The following is a 17,951-nucleotide window of genomic DNA, read 5'->3' as shown; positions in this document are numbered from 1 at the left end:
AGTGGCCTTAGATAGATCAGAGACTAAGTTTGCTAAATTAGAGGTATTTTGTTCAGAGTTCTCTGTCTGTTGCTGAGTGAATGATGGAAAAGGTTTACTATTGCTAAACCTGTTTCTTCCACCATTATTAAAGCCTTGTTGAGGCTTTTGTTGATCATTCCATGAGAGATTTGGGTGATTTCTTCATGATGAGTTATAGGTGTTTCCATAAGGTTCACCTAAGTAATTTACCTCTGCTATTGCAGGGTTCTCAGGATCATAGGCCTCTTCTTCAGAAGGCGCCTCTTGAGTACTGTTGGATGCAGCTTGCATTCCATTCAGACTCTGAGAAATCATATTGACTTGTTGAGTCAATAGTTTGTTCTGAGCCAATATGGCATTCAGAGTATCAATTTCAAGAACTCCCTTCTTCTGAGGCGTCCCATTACTCACAGGATTCCTCTCAGAAGTGTACATGAAGTGGTTGTTAGCAACCATGTCAATGAGTTCTTGAGCTTCTGCAGGCGTTTTCTTTAGGTGAATGGATCCACCTGCAGAAGTATCCAATGACATCTTAGCTAATTCAGACAGACCATCATAGAATATATCCAGGATGGTCCATTCTGAAAGCATGTCAGAAGGACACTTTTTGGTCAGTTGCTTGTATCTCTCCCAAGCTTCATAGAGGGATTCACCTTCCTTCTGTCTGAAGGTTTGAACATCCACTCTAAGCTTACTCAGCTTTTGAGGAGGAAAGAACTTGGCTAAGAAAGCCGTGACCAGCTTATCCCAAGAGTTCAGGCTATCCTTGGGTTGAGAGTCCAACCACACTCTAGCTCTATCTCTTACAGCAAAGGGGAAAAGCATGAGCCTGTAGACTTCAGGATCTACTCCATTAGTCTTAACAGTATCACAGATCTGCAAGAATTCAGTTAAGAACTGAAAAGGATATTTAGATGGAAGTCCATGAAACTTGTAGTTCTGCTGCATCAGAGAAACTAATTGAGGTTTCAGCTCAAAATTATTTGCTCCAATGGTAGGGATGGAGATGCTTCTTCCATGTAAATTGGAATTAGGTGCAGTAAAGTCACCAAGCATCCTCCTTGCATTATTATTATTTTCGATTGCCATCTCCTCTTCCTGTTCGAAAATTTCCGAAAGGTGCTTGCTGGATTGTTGTAATTTAGCTTCTCTTAGTTTCCTCTTCAGAGTCCTTTCAGGTTTTGGATCTACTTCAACAAGAATTTTCTTGTCCTTGCTCCTGCTCATATGAAAAAGGAGGGAACAGAAAAATAATAATAGGGATCTTTTTTGCCCAGGTGTAGAGGTTTCCTTAGGTGAGTGGAAGAAAAGAATAGTAGAAGAAAAGAAGAAGAGAAAATCTGAACTCAGAGAGAGAGAGGGGGTTCGGATTTTTGGTGAGTGAGGAAGAAATGTTAGTAAATAAATAAATAAATAGAAGAAGATGAGAGAGAAAGAGAATTTTCGAAAATAATTTTTGAAAAAGAGTTAGTGATTTTTGAAAATTATTTTTGAAAAAGGTTAGTAATTTTCAAAAATTAAAATAAAAAATTAAAATAATTAGTTAATTAAGAAGAAATTTTGAAAAAGAGGGAAGATATTTTTGAAAATTAGAGAGAGAGAGTTAGTTAGGTAGTTTTGAACAAGATGAGAAACAACCAAAAAGTCAATTAGTTAGTTGAAACAAATTTTAAAAATCAATTTTGAAAAGATAAGAAGTTAAGAAGTTAGAAAAGATATTTGAAAAAGATAATATAAGAAGATATTTTTGAAAAGATATGATTGAAATTAGTTTTGAAAAAGATTTGATTTTTAAAATCACAATTAATGACTTGATTCACAAGAAATCACAAGATATGATTCTAGAACTTAAAGTTTGAATCTTTCTTAACAAGCAAGTAACAAACTTGAAATTTTTGAATCAAAACATTAATTAATGATGTGATTTTCGAAAATATGATATAAAAATAAGAAAAAGATTTTTGAAAATATTTTGAAAAAGATTTTTGAAATTTTCGAAAATAGATAAGAAAAATGAAAAAGATTTGATTTTTGAAAAAGATTTTGAAAAAGAAAAGATTTTTAAATTGAAAATTTGATTTGACTCATAAGAAACAATTGAATTTTAAAAATTTTTGAAAAAGTCAACTCAAATTTTCGGAATTTATGAGGGAAAAAAGGAAAGATATTTTTTATTTTTGAATTTTTAATGATGAGAGAGAAAAACATGAAAAATGATGCAATGCATGAAAATTTTGGATCAAAACAATGAATGCATGCAAGAATGCTATGAATGTCAAGATGAACACCAAGAACACTTTGAAGATCAAGATGAACACCAAGAACTTATTTTTGAAAAATTTTTATGCAAAGAAAACATGCAAGACACCAAACTTAGAAATCTTTAATGCTTAGACACTAAGAATTCAAGAATGCATATGAAAAATACCATACAACGCAAAACAATATAATATGAAGATCAATCAAGAAGGTTTTATCAAGAACAACTTGAAGATCATGATGAATGCAATGCATGAATGCAATTTTCGAAAAATGCAAGATGAGTATGAAATTGACACCAAACTTAAAAATTGACTCAAGACTCAAACAAGAAACACAAAATATTTTTGATTTTTATGATTTTATTAATTTTTTTGGATTTTTCGAAAATTATTTGAAAAAGAAAAATAAGGATTCCAAAATTTTTTATATGAATTCCAGGAATCTTGCACTCTTAGTCTAAAGCTCCAATCTGAGGGTTAGACATGGCTTAATAGCCAGTCAAGCTTTAGCATGTACATCAGGTGGGTCTAGAACAGCAGCAGGTGGATTAGCAACAACTAGCTTGCTCTTGATAATGTTGGGTTGGAAGCCCCAGTCCAAATGAATTTAGACATGACTTTTACAGCCAGTCAGGCTTCAACATGCTTCATGAAACACTAGAATTCATTCTTAAAAAATTTTAGAATAATTTTCGAAAACAAAGGGAAAATATTTTTGAAAGATTTTGAAAACAAATATTTTTTTTTTTTGAAAAATTTTTGAAAATAAAACAAAAAGAAAATTACCTAATCTGAGCAACAAGATGAACCGTCAGTTGTCCAAACTCGAACAATCCCCGGTAATGGCGCTAAAAACTTGGTGCACGAAATTGTGATCTCAGGCAACGGCACCAAAAACTCTGTACGGACGTCTTAATAAATCGTTTTTCATTCACAACTTCGATACAACTAACCAACAAGTGCACTGGGTCGTCCAAGTAATAAAACCTTACGTGAGTAAGGGTCGATCCCACGGAGATTGTTGGTATGAAGCAAGCTATGGTCATCTTGTAAATCTCAGTCAAGCGGATAATAATTGATTATGGAGTTTTCAAAAATTAATAATAAATAGACAGAAAATAAAGATAGAAACACTTATGTATATCATTGGTGAGAATTTCAGATAAGTGTATGGAGATGCGTTCGTTCCTCTGAACTTCTGCTTTCCTGCTGTCTTCATCCAATCAATCTTACTCCTTTCCATGGCTTGCTTTATGTAAGGACATCACCATCGTCAATGGCTACTTTTCATCCTCTCTGTGAAAATGGTCCGATGTGCTGTCACTGCATGGCTAATCATCTGGAGGCATCACCGTGGTCAATGGCTGCATCCTATCCTCTTGTGAAAATGGTCCAAATGCTCTGTCACAGCACGGCTAATCATCTGAGGTTCTCGATCATACTGGAATAGGATTCACCCTCCTTTTGCGTCTGTCACTACGCCCAGCACTCGCGAGTTTGAAGTTCGTCACAGTCATTCAATCCCAGAATCCTACTCGGAATACCACAGACAAGGTTTAGACTTTCCTGATTCTCATGAATGCCGCCATCAATCTAGCTTATACCACGAAGATTCTGATTAAGAGATCCAAGAGATAATCATCCAATCTAAGGTGGAACGGAAGTGGTTGTCAGGCACGCGTTCGTGGGGGAATGATGATGATTGTCACGTTCATCACATTCATATTGAAGTACGAATTAATATCTTAGAAGCGAAATAATTTGAATTGAATAGAAAAACAGTAGTACTTTGCATTAATTCATGAGGAACAGCAGAGCTCCACACCTTAATCTATGGAGTGTAGAAACTCTACCGTTAAAAATACATAAGTGAAAGGTTCAGGCATGGCCGAGTGGCCAGCCCCCATGATCTAAGAACTAGACGTCCCAAGATGTCTAATACAATAGTAAAAAGTCCTATTTATACTAAACTAGCTACTAGGGTTTACAGAAGTAAGTAATTGATGCATAAATCCACTTCCGGGGCCCACTTGGTGTGTGCTTGGGCTGAGCTTTAGCTTTCCACGTGCAGAGGCTTCTTTTGGAGATGAACGGCAAGTTGTAACGTGTTTTTGGCGTTCAACTCTGGTTCGTGACGTGTTTCTGGCGTTTAACTCCAGACAGCAGCGTAGAACTGGCGTTCAACGCCCTTTTGCGTCGTTTAAACTCGACCAAAGTATAAACTATTATATATTTCTGGAAAGTCCTGGATGTCTACTTTCCAACGCAATTGGAAGCGCGCCATTCTGAGTTCTGTAGCTCCGGAAAATCCACTTTGAGTGCAGGGAGGTCAGAATCCAACAGCATCAGCAGTCCTTCTTCAACCTCTGAATCTGATTTTTGCTCAAGTCCCTCAATTTCAGCCAGAAATTATCTGAATTCACAGAAAAACACACAAACTCATAGTAAAGTCCAGAAATGTAAATTTAACATAAAACTAATAAAAACATCCCTAAAAGTAACTAGATCCTACTAAAAACATACTAAAAACAATGCCAAAAAGCGTATAAATTATCCGCTCATCATTTACCCTTTTTAGCAAAAGATAGCATAGTTTAAATTGAAAAATATAAAAAGGAAGTAAGCTAGGAAATTGAACATAACAGAGTTAAATCCATAAACCTTGTATATAGAGCATTACATCATATAGTTAAGTTGACAACATTTCATCAAGGAGGAACATTAAAACTTTAAAGGCTACCCTAAATAATTTTTTTATGAGAATAATGGGAATTTTTAACTAAACCTGCATAACATATATGAATGATATATGATGCTTGAGTTAGAGAACACATAGCCTGTGAGTTTTGAGCTTAATTGTATGGTTGCATTCAAACCATAATTTCATTTCTGTGTGTTTCACTTCTTTTTATTCTGATGTTCTTTACTTTGCTTTAATCTATATGTCCAATTATAGAATATAGATACATGCCAAAAGAATGATTGAGGCCATCATTTGATTTTAGCTCACTTACCCCAAAATAACCTACCTTTCACATCACCCTTGTTAGCCCCCTTGAGCCTTTAAAATCTCTTTTATTCTATTTAGCCACACTACTAGCCTTAAGCAGAAAAACAAAATAAAATCCCAAGTTGAATCCTTTGTTAGCTTAAGATAGAAAATTATGAATAGATTAAAATATGGGAAACCTATTGGGAACATGGATGATAGAAACAAAAGGTAGAAAAGTTGAAAGAAATAAAATAAAATTTGGGAAGCATGCTCATGAGAAATCAAAGTGATTCAATTACCATGTGCATTAAAAAAAGTTATTTTTCAGCATTTAATAAAAGGGGATACAAAAAAATTCCCCAATGCAAAATAAAAGCAACGCACATGGGATAAAAACAAAAAAAAAATTGAAACATGAGCATGTAACAACAAGTGGGATAATATGGAAAAATTGGTAAAGAAGCTTGTTCTACTAAATATGTATGTTAGGTGAGATCTTAGTCTAATTAAGGATTCACTTATTAGCTCACTTAGCCTTATACATATATCCTTACCTTTACCTTGGCCCCATTACAACCTTAATTAAAGACCTCATGATTTTTGGTATGACTGTACTCTATAATTGTTGATTGGTTAGATGAAGAACAAAGTTATAGAAAGTAAGAATAAAAAGAAAAGTAGAGTGAGTAAACCCAATAAACACTGAGTGACTAGAGGGTAAACACAAAATCCAGTGAGGGTTCAATAACTCATCAACATATATCTGTGCTTAATTTACTAATTGTTTTGCAAGTTTGTACAATATTTTTATTCCCCATCTCATTTGCTAAAATGCATTATTATTTAAGGGTTGGCTATATATATATATATATATATATATATATATATATATATATATATGACTCCTTGAGAATGTGAATTAATTTGACTACATGTAAGCTTTATATATGAGTGGATAAATTGGAATTGCATGACTCATTTAGGTAGATGCATTTAGAATAGGTTGCATTGCATAACATTCCACCACTTTAATCTTACCTTATTCTTTACCTTGGATTTATCATGAGGACATGCTATTGTTTAAGTGTGGAGAGGTTGATAAACCTATATTTCATGAGTTATTTTGTGCTTAGTTTGAGTGATTTATTCAATCCTTCACCCACTTATTCATATTAATTGCATGGTTTTACTTTCCCTTCCTTATTATGTGATGTATGTGAAAAGCATGTTTCCTAAGCTTTAATATTAATTATTTTAATTACCTCTATTTCCATTCGATGTCGTGATTAGTGTGTTGAGTAGTTTCAGATCTTCTAAGGTAGGAATGACTTAAAGGATGGAAAGGAAACATACAAAAATGGAAGAAAAGCACCAAACGGAGCTTCTGAAGAAACTGGCATCCACGCGATCGCATGGACGAAGCGATCACGTGCCAAGCGTAAATCAGCAGCGACGCGGCCGCATGACTGACGCGACCGCGCGCCTTAAGCAGAACGCACATGACGCGGTCGCATGACTGACGTGATCGCGTGGCAAGAAAAGCTCCGAATGACGCGACCGCGTGACCCACGCGGACGCGTGACAGAGGCCACGTATCAGAATTTACAGAATACGCCCCCAGCAAATTCTGAAGCCCTTTTGGCCCAGATCCAAGTACAGAACACACAGACTAGAGGCTATAAAGTGGGGGAATGCATCCATTCAGAGAGAGCTCGCATTTTTATTACTTTCCATGATTTAGATTTAGTTTGAGAGAGGTTCTCTCCTCTCTCTCTCTTAGGATTAGGATTAGGATTTAGGACTTCTCTTAGTTTTTAAGAGTAACTCTCGATCCAGGTTTAGTATTTACTTTAATTTATGTTTATATGCTACTTTTACTTTAATGCTTTTATTCGTATCTATAAATGTTGCTGTTCCGAGGGTTACCTGAAACTGTAGGTCGATCTTGGACGAGATCCTCAGTGATGGTCGGGATCGATGTGTCCGGCTGGTGAATGGAGGCCGGAGCCGGTACGTCCGTCTTGTTTGGACTTGGACGTGCTGCTGATCCTCTGTCACCGAAGGGTGGGGGGTACCTGCAAGAGACTCCGATGCTTAAGTTAGCATGGGTATTAAATATGTGTTATGTAGAATCAGAGTATGAGTTATATCTGGGTGCTCCAGTGTATTTATAGTAGTGGGGGCTGACCTTTCTGATAAGATAAGTTAGTTATCTTATCTTATCTTATCCTATTTTGGATGAAGTCAGCTTATTTTCAAGGGAACCGCCTTTATCTCTATAGACTGGGATTGCCTTTAGATTTGGGTCGTGTTCCTCTATTTGGGCCCTTTATTGGGCTTTCCTGTTGATTTGGCCGAGCTCTTTAGAAGAGGTCGGGTAGTCTGACCTGAAGTGGTCGGTCGCTTTGTCGCCAATCATCCCGGGTCGGGTAACTCAACCCAGGGTATGAACAGTGCCCCTGCTTGAGCTCGGTCTTTTTGTTGAGGTCGAGTCTTTGACTTCGGTCCTTCTCTGACGAAGCCGAACTCAAGCATTTCGTCGATTTCTTCCTTTTGTAGAATCTTTTGAATGTAGAACGTTTTTCTCTAAAAGTGCGCGCTTTTGTATTAGCGCTTTGTCCTGGGGAACGTGCGAGGGTTTAATACCCTAATTAATTAGTATTAATTGCCCCGTTTTTCCTTTGGCTCTTTATTTTGATTTTTGAAAACTCAGAAACGATTTCTCTTCTTTGCTCTTTTGTAACTTCTTTCACCATTTTCCTCCGTTTTTCTCGTTTTCTGTTTTTCGCCTACGTTTCTTCTTTTCCTGCATTGCGGCGTCGCTTGGCGATTCTCGGGACAACTTTCATTTTTACATCTCCTTCTTTCCTTTGAAGCTTTTCTCTTCTCCAGGTGAGTTCCATTCGTACTTTCTTTCTCTTTCGCTGCTTTGGCTTTTTGTGATTAAGTTGCGATTTTGCTTTGAGGAAAGTTTGGATCTTTCTGCTTTTACTGTGCCTGGTTACTGTTGTAATGCATGCTCTGAAGTTTCTTCATCCTTTTGTATGAATCTTTTCGCCTTCCTATTGCTTTAATGTGCTTAGGGCTTCTGCATGTTATTTCTCGTTTGTGCTTTTGATGATAATTTGTTTGATTCTGGAAAAAAGGCTGTGTCTTTGATGATTTCTATTTGGTATGCTCGGTGTTGGTGCTTGTTCTTTGCTGATGATTTTTTGCTTGATTTCGAAAAAGTTTGCGCCTTTCCGCTTGGCCATTTCTGATAAACTGTAGAAATAGTGCTTTCTTCTGATAAACTGTATGAGAGTGGACCTTTTGCATTTTCGCTTTCTTTTGTTTTCTTTCTGGATTTTATTTTGATGAGTGCTGGGATGTAGGCCGTAGAAATAACTTGAAAACCTTGCTTGTTTACTGCCTCCAAGGGATGCCCCAAGACCTTTGTCTTGAGTCTTGGGGTTTTCCCTTTTTGTTTATCCGCCCGTCGAGATGTTTTGCCTTCTGTCCGAGATGTTTTTGAGTAATCCATTCCTCTTTTCTTTTTTAGGATTTAGTTGACCTCATGTCTTCCTGAAATAATGTTGTCGAAATGCCTTCCCAGGTTCCCGCGGGTATGGCTGATTGGGTGGACTCCATGGTTCTTATGTGTGTCTCGCTGGTTGATTCTGAATTTTGTACTCAGCTTAGGCAGTTTCACAGTGTCTGTAGTAATTCTGGTGATGAGAAGAACTATGAACTTGTCCCTCCCTCTTCTGACGAGAGAGTCTGCTTTTCGACTCGAGTTGTTGATGGTCGCTGGTACGTGGAATCGTGATTACACTTTATTTATGTAAAGTTCATTGCTCTTTCTTTCCCTGGAAATGGTGCCAAAAACATGATGCCAAAACCACGGTTCACAACCCTGTGTAACTGACCAGCAAGTGCACTGGGTCGTCCAAGTAATACCTTACGTGAGTAAGGGTCGAATCCCACGGAGATTGTTGGTATGAAGCAAGCTATGGTCACCTTGCAAATCTCAGTTAGGCAGATATAAATTGATAATGGTGTTTTCGAATAATAATTAATAGAATAGGAATAGAAATACTTATGTAATTCATTGGTGAGAATTTCAGATAAGCGAATGGAGATACTTTCGTTCCTCTGAACCTCTGCTTTCCTGCTATCTTCATCCAATCAGTCTTACTCCTTTCCATGGCTGGCTTTATGTGATACATCACCACTGTCAATGGCTACTTTTGGTCATCTCTCGGGAAAATGATCCAATGCCCTGTCACGGCACGGCTAATCGTCTGGAGGCATCACCCTTGTCAATGGCTTCATCTTATCCTCTCAGTGAAAATGGTCAACGCACCCTGTCACGGCACGCCTATTCATCTGTCGGTTCTCGATCATGCTGGAATAGGATTTACTATCCTTTTGCGTCTGTCACTAACGCCCCGCAATCGCGAGTTTGGAGCTCGTCACAGTCATTCATTCATTGAATCCTACTCGAAATACCACAGACAAGGTTTAGACTTTCCGGATTCTCTTGAATGCCGCCATCATTCTAGCTTACGCCACGAAGATTCTGATTAAGAGATCTAAGAGATACTTCATTCAGTCGAAGGTAGAATGGAAGTGGTTGTCAGGCACGTGTTCATAGGGAATGATGATGATTGTCACGTTCATCACATTCAGATTGGAGTACGAATGAATATCTTAGAAGCGAAATAAGATGAATTGAATAGAAAACAGTAGTACTTTGCATTAATCTTTGAGGAACAGCAGAGCTCCACACCTTAATCTATGGAGTGTAGAAACTCTACCGTGAAAATACATAAGTGAAAGGTCCAGGCATGGCCGAGATGGCCAGCCCCCAAAACGTGATCAATAGATCAAAAGATAATCCAAAGATGTCAAATACAATAGTAAAATGTCCTATTTATAATAAACTAGCTACTAGGGTTTACATGAGTAAGTAATTGATGCATAAATTCACTTTCGGGGCCCACTTGGTGTGTGCTTGGGCTGAGCTTTATGTGTTGCACGTGCAGAGGCCATTTGTGGAGTTGAACGCCAGGTTTTGATCCATTTCTGGCGTTCAACTCTGGTTTTGGATCCTTTTCTGGCGCTGGACGCCAGAATTGGGCAGAGAGCTGGCGTTGAACGCCAGTTTGCGTCATCTATTCTTGACCAAAGTATGGACTATTATATATTTCTGGAAAGCCCTGGATGTCTACTTTCCAACGAAATTGAAAGAGCGCCATTTTGAGTTTTGTAGCTCCAGAAAATCCATTTTAAGTGCAGGGAGGTCAGAATCCAACAGCATCAGCAGTCCTTCTTCAACCTCTGAATCTGATTTTTGCTCAAGTCCCTCAATTTCAGTCAGAAAATACCTGAAATCACAGAAAAACACACAAACTCATAGTAAAGTCCAGAAATGTGAATTTAACATAAAAACTAATGAAAACATCCCTAAAAGTAACTAGATCCTACTAAAAACAATGTCAAAAAGCGTATAAATTATCCGCTCATCACAACACCAAACTTAAATTGTTGCTTGTCCCCAAGCAACTGAAAATCAAATAGGAAAAAAAGAAGAGAATATACTATAAATTCCAAACTATCAATGAAACATAGCTGCAATCATATGAGCGGCACTTATAGCTTTTTGCCTCTTGAATAGTTTTGGCATCTCACTTTATCCATTGAAGTTCAGAATGATTGGCTTCTATAGGAACTCAGAGTTTAGATAGTGTTATTGACTCTCCTAGTTCAGTATGATGATTCTTGAACACAGCTATTTTATGAGTCTTGGCCGTGGCCCTAAGCACTTTGTTTTCCAGTATTACCACCGGATACATAAATGCCACAGACACATAATTGGGTGAACCTTTTCAGATTGTGACTCAGCTTTGCTAAAGTCCCCAATTAGAGGTGTCCAGGGTTCTTAAGCACACTCTTTTTTTGCTTTGGACCTTGACTTTAACCGCTCAGTCTCAAGTTTTCACTTGACACCTTCACGCCACAAGCACATGGTTAGGGACAGCTTGGTTTAGCCGCTTAGACCAGGATTTTATTCCTTTAGGCCCTCCTATCCACTGATGCTCAAAGCCTTGGGATCCTTTTTATTTACCCTTGCCTTTTGGTTTTAAGGGTTATTGGCTTTTTGCTCTTGCCTCTTGGTTTTAAGAGTTTTGGCTTTTTCTGCTTGCTTTTTCTTTTTTCTTTCTATTTTTTTTTCGCCTATTTTTTTTTTTCTGCAAGCCTTTTTCTTTGCTGCTTTTTCTTGCTTCAAGAATCATTTTTATGATTTTTCAGATTATCAAGTAACATGTCTCCTAGTCATCATTCTTTCAAGAGCCAACATATTTAACATTCATGAACAACAACTTCAAAAGACATATGCACTGTTCAAGCATACATTCAGAAAACAAGAAGCATTGTCACCACATCAATATAATTAAGCTAAGTTCAAGGATAAATTCGAAACTCATGTACTTCTTGTTCTTTTGAATTAAAACATTTTTCATTTAAGAGAGGTGATGGATTCATAGGACATTTATAACTTTAAGACACAGTTACTAACTACTAATGATCATGTAATGAAGACACAAACACAGATAAGCACATAACATAGAAATGAAAAACAGAAGAAACAAGAACAAGGAATGAATCCACCTTAGTGATGGTGGCGTTTCCTTCTTGAGGAACCAATGATGTCCTTCAGCTCTTCTATGTCTCTTTCTTGTCTTTGTTGCTCCTCCCTCATTGCTTTTTGATCTTCTCTTCTTTCATGAAGCATGATGGAGTGCTCTTGATGTCCACCCTTAGTTGTCCCATATTGGAACTCAATTCTCCTAGGGAGGTGTTGATTTGCTCCCAATAGTTTTGTGGAGGAAAGTGCATTTGAGGCATCTCAGGGATCTCATGGTGATGAGCTTCATACGCCTCTTGAGCTCCATGAGTGGGCTCTCTTGCTTGCTCCATCTTTTTCTGGGCTTGTCCTCTTTAATGAGGATATCTCCTTCTATGTCAATCCCAGCTGAATTGCATAGGTGGCAAATGAGGTGAGGAAAGGCTAACCTTGCCATAGTGGAGGACTTGTCAGCCACCTTGTAGAGTTCTTGAGGTATAATCTCATGAACTTCCACCTCTTCTCCAATCATGATGCTATGGATCATGATGGCCCGGTCTATAGTAACTTCAGACCGGTTGCTAGTGGGAATGATTGAGCATTGAATGAATTCCAACCATCCTCTAGCTACAGGCTTGAGGTCCAATCTTCTTAGTTGAACCGACTTGCGTTTGGAGTCAATCTTCCATTGAGCTCCTTCCACGCATATGTCCATAAGGACTTGGTCCAACCTTTGATTAAAGTTGACCCTTCTAGTGTAGGGGCGTTCATCTCCTTGCATCATGGGCAAGTTAAACGCCAACCTCACATTCTCCGGACTAAAATCTAAGTATTTCCCCCGAACCATTGTAACATAGTTCTTTGGATCCGGGTTCTTACTTTGATCATGGTTCTTGGTGATCCATGCATTGGCATAGAACTCTTGAACCATTAGGATGCCGACTTGTTGGATGGGATTTGTTAGAACTTCCCAACCTCTTCTTTGAATTTCATGTCGGATCTCCGGATACTCATTTCTTTTGAGTTTGAAAGGGACCTCGGGGATCACCTTCTTCTTGGCCACAACATCATAGAAGTGGTCTTGATGGGCTTTGGAGATGAACCTTTCCATCTCCCATGACTCGGAAGTGGAAGCTTTTGTCTTCCCCTTCCCCTTTCTAGAGGATTCTCCGGTCTTAGGTGCCATCAATGGTAATGGAAAAACAAAAAGCTTATGCTTTTACCACACCAAACTTAGAATATTGCTCGTCCTCGAGCAAGAAAAGAAGAATAGAAGAAGAAGAAGAAGAAATAGAGGAGAGGGAGAGTGGGAAGTGTTTCGGCCAAGAGGGGTGTAGAGGGGTGTGTTGTGTGAATTTGATGAAGAATGGAGGGCTTTATATAGGGAAGGGAGGGGGTTAAGGTTCGGCCATATGGGTGGGTTTGGGTGGGAAATTGGTTTTGAATTTTGAAGGTAGGTGGAGTTTATGAAGTAGGTTTATGGGGAAGAGTGGATGGATGTGAGTGGTGAAAAGGTGATGGGGAAGAGAGTTTGAGGTGATTGGTGAAGGGTTTTTTTGGGGAAGAGTGTTTATGGGGTTGTGTGAAAGAGAGTGGTGAGAAGAAGTGAGTGGAGGTAGGTGGGGATCCTGTGGGGTCCACAGATCCTGAGTGGATCCTGTGGGATCCACAGATCTTGAGGTGTTCAAGGATTTACATCCCTGCACCCATTAGGCATGTAAAAATGCCTTTGCACACAACTCTGGGCGTTCAGCGCCAGGTTGGTGGCCATTTTGGGCGTTCAACACCCATTTGTGTGCCATTTCTGGCGTTGAACGCCAGAACCATGCCTGTTCTGGTGTTCAGCACCCAGAAGCTGCCCATTTTGGGCGTTCAGCGCCAGAACCATGCTCTGTTCTGGCGCTGAACGCCAGACAGATGCTCCTCCAGGGTGTGATTTTTCTTCTGCTGTTTTTTATTCTGTTTTCAATTTTTCTATTTATTTTGTGACTCCACATGATCATGAACCTATAAAGACATGAAAAACAATGAAAATAAAAATTAGATAAATAAACATTGGGTTACCTCCCAACAAGCGCTTCTTTAATGTCAATAGCTTGACAGTGGGCTCTCATGGAGCCTTACAGATGTTCAGAGCATTGTTGAAACTCTCCAACACCAAACTTAGAGTTTGGATATGGGAGTTCAACACCAAACTTAGAGTTTGGTTGTGGCCTCCCAACACCAAACTTAGAGTTTGACTGTGGGGGCTTGGGTTGACTCTGCTTTGAAAGAAGCTTTTCATGCTTCCTCTCCATGGTTGCAGAGGGAGATCCTTGAGTTTTAAACACAAGGGAGTCCTCCTTCCATTGAAGGACTAGTTCACCTCTGTCAACATCAATCACAGCTCTTGCTGTGGTCCGGAAAGGTCTTCCTAGGATGATGGATTCATCCACTTCCTTTCCAGTATCCAAGACTATGAAATCAGCAGGGATGTAAAGGCCTTCAACCTTTACTAACACGTCCTCTACTTGTCCATATGCCTGTTTTCTTGAATTGTCTGCCATCTCTAATGAGATTTTAGCAGCTTGCACCCCATAGATTCCCAGTTTCTCTATTACAGAGAGGGGCATGAGGTTTATTCCTGAACCAAGGTCACACAGAGCCTTAAAGATCATGGTGCCTATGGTACAAGGTATTATGAACTTCCCAGGATCCTGTCTCTTCTGAGGCAATGTCAGTTGATCCAGATTACTTAGTTCATTGATGAACAAGGGAGGTTCAACTTCCCAAGTGTTAATGCCAAATAATTTGGCATTCAGCTTCATGATTGCACCAAGAAACTTGGGTGTTTGCTCTTCAGTAACATCCTCATTCTCTTAAGAAGAGGAATACTCATCAGAGCTCATGAATGGCATAAGGAGGTTCAATGGAATCTCTATGGTCTCTAGATAAGTCTCAGATTCCTTTGGTTCCTCAGAGGGAAGCTTCTTATTGATCACTGGACGTCCCAGGAGGTCTTCCTCCTTGGGATTCACGTCCTCTCCTTCCCTTACAGGTTCGGCCATGGTGCTTATGTCAATGGCCTTGCACTCTCCTTTTGGATTCTCTTCTGTATTGCTTGGGAGAGTACTAGGAGGGATTTCAGTGATCCTTTTACTCAGCTGGCCCACTTGTGCTTCCAGATTTCTAATGGAAGATCTTGTTTCATTCATGAAACTTACAGTGGCCTTAGATAGATCAGAGACTAAGTTTGTTAAATTAGAAGTATTTTGTTCAGAGTTCTCAGTCTGTTGCTGAGTGGATGATGAAAAAGGCTTGCTATTGCTAAACCTATTTCTTCCACCATTATTAAAGCCTTGTTGAGGCTTTTGATCCTTCCATGAGAAATTTGGATGATTTCTCCATGTTGAGTTATAGGTGTTTCCATAAGGTTCACCTAAGTAATTTACCTCTGCTATTGCAGGGTTCTCAGGATCATAAGCTTCTTCTTCAGGAGAAGCCTCTTGAGTACTGTTGGATGCAGCTTGCATTCCATTCAGAATCTGAGAAATCATATTGACTTGCTGAGTCAATATTTTATTCTGAGCCAATATGGCATTCAGAGTATCAATTTCAAGAACTCCCTTCTTCATAGGCGTCCCATTGTTCACAGGATTCCTTTCAGAAGTGTACATGAACTGGTTATTAGCAACCATGTCAATGAGTTCTTGAGCTTCTGCAGGTGTTTTCTTTAGGTGAATGGATCCACCTGCAGAAGTATCCAATGACATCTTTGATAGCTCAGATAAACCATCATAGAATATATCCAGGATGGTCCATTCTGAAAGCATGTCAGAAGGACACTTTTTGGTCAACTGTTTGTATCTTTCCCAAGCTTCATAGAAGGATTCACCTTCTTTCTGTCTGAAGGTTTGAACATCAGCACTAAGCTTGCTCAGCTTTTGAGGAGGAAAGTACTTGGCTAAGAAAGTCGTGACCAGCTTATCCCAAGAGTTCAGGCTATCTTTAGGTTGAGAGTCCAACCATATTCTAGCTCTGTCTCTTACAGCAAAAGGGAAAAGCATGAGCCTGTAGACTTCAGGATCTACTCCATTAGTCTTAACAGTATCACATATCTGCAAGAATTCAGTTAAGAACTGAAAAGGATCTTCAGATGGAAGTCCATGAAACTTGCAGTTTTGCTGCATCAGAGAAACTAATTGAGGTTTCAGCTCAAAGTTGTTTGCTCCAATGGCAGGAATGGAGATGCTTCTTCCATGTAAACTGGAATTTGGTGCAGTAAAGTCACCAAGCATCCTCCTTGCATTATTATTATTTTCAGCTGCCATCTCCTCTTCTTGTTCGAAAATTTCTGAAAGATTCTCTCTGGATTGTTGTATTTTAGCTTCTCTTAGTCTCCTTTTCAGAGTCCTTTCAGGTTCTGGATCTGCTTCCACAAGAATGTTCTTATCCTTGCTCCTGCTCATATGACAAAGAAGAGGGCACAGAAAAATAATAATAACAATAGAGATCCTTTATACCACAGTATAGGGATTCCTTTGTGAGTGAAAGAAAAGAGGGAGATAAAGAATGTAATGGAATGGAAGAAACACAACTGTGAGGAGGGTAGAGATGTGAGATGAGATGTTAGTAGATGAATAAATAAATAGAATGAGATGAGAGAGGGAGAATTTTCGAAAAATATTTTTTGAAAAAGAGTTAGTGATTTCCGAAAATGGTTTTTGAAAAATGTTAGTATTTTTTGAAAATTTTTAAAATCAAAAATAAAAATAAAAATAATTAGTTAATTAAAAAGAAATTTTTGAAAAAGAGGGAAGATATTTTCGAAAATTAGAGAGAGAGAGAGTTAGTTAGGTAGTTTTGAAAAAGTTAAGAAACAAACAAAAAGTTAGTTAGTTAGTTGAAACAAATTTTGAAAATCAATTTTGATAAGATAGGAAGTTAGGAAGTTAGAAAAGATATTTTGAAATCAATTTTTGAAAAAGGTAAGATAAGAAGATATTTTTGAAAAGATATGATAGAGATTAGTTTTTGAAAAAGATTTGATTTTTAAAATCACAATTAATGACTTGATTCTCAAGAAATCACAAGATATGATTCTAGAACATAAAGTTTGAATCTTTCTTAACAAGCAAGTAACAACCTTCAAATTTTTGAATCAAAACATTAATTGTTGTTGTTATTTTCGAAAATTATGATATAAAATTAAGAAAAAGATTTTTGAAAAATATTTTTGTAATTTTCGAAAATAACTAAGAGATTTGAAAAAGATTTGATTTTTGAGAAAGATTTTGAAAAAGATAAGATTTTCAAATTGAAAATTTGATTTGACTCATAAGAAACAACTTGATTTTAAAAATTTTTGAAAAAGTCAACTCAAATTTTCGAATTTGATGAGAGAAAAAGGGAAAGATATTTTTTGATTTTTGAATTTTTATGATGCAAGAGAAAAACAAGAAAAATGATGCAATGCATGAAATTTTTAGATCAAAACAATGAATGCATGCAAGAATGCTATGAATGTCAAGATGAACACCAAGAACACTATGAATGTCAAGATGAACACCAATAACATATTTTTGAAAAATTTTTTATGCAAAGAAAACATGTAAGACACCAAACTTAGAAATCTTTCATGTTTAGACTCTAAGAAACGAAAAATGCACATGTAAAACAAGAAAAGACACAAAACATGAAAACATCAAGATCAAACAAGAAGACTTACCAAGAACAACTTGAAGATCATGAAGAACACTATGAATGCATGATATTTTCGAAAAATGCAAGATGCATATGCAAGTGACACCAAACTTATAACATGACTCAAGACTCAAACAAGAAACACAAAATATTTTTTTGATTTTTATGATTTTCTAATTTTTTTTTTGGATTTTTATTTTATATTTTTCGAAAATTATTTAGAAAGAAAGAAAAATAAGGATTCCAAAATTTTTAATATGAATTCCAGGAATCTTGCCATGTTAGTCTAAAGCTTCAGTCCAGGAATTAGACATGGCTCACTAGCCAGCCAAGCTTTCAATGAAAGCTCCGGTCCAAAACACTAGACATGGCCAATGGCCAGCCA

At 37.8% G+C, this 17,951-nt stretch overlaps 2 non-coding genes across 2 annotated transcripts; both read left to right on the top strand.

Moving 5' to 3' along the window:
• Positions 1 to 606: 606 nt before the first annotated feature.
• LOC112787276 (small nucleolar RNA R71) lies at positions 607 to 714 on the top strand. Its single transcript, XR_003194697.1, has one exon. It is a non-coding gene; the product is annotated as a small nucleolar RNA R71 (small nucleolar RNA).
• Positions 715 to 15,690: 14,976 nt separating this feature from the next.
• LOC112787457 (small nucleolar RNA R71) lies at positions 15,691 to 15,798 on the top strand. Its single transcript, XR_003194871.1, has one exon. It is a non-coding gene; the product is annotated as a small nucleolar RNA R71 (small nucleolar RNA).
• Positions 15,799 to 17,951: the final 2,153 nt, after the last annotated feature.

Source organism: Arachis hypogaea, chromosome 20 (assembly GCF_003086295.3).
Source record: "Arachis hypogaea cultivar Tifrunner chromosome 20, arahy.Tifrunner.gnm2.J5K5, whole genome shotgun sequence".
NCBI lineage: Eukaryota > Viridiplantae > Streptophyta > Magnoliopsida > Fabales > Fabaceae > Arachis > Arachis hypogaea.
This window is presented reverse-complemented; position numbering and strand designations above follow the sequence as displayed.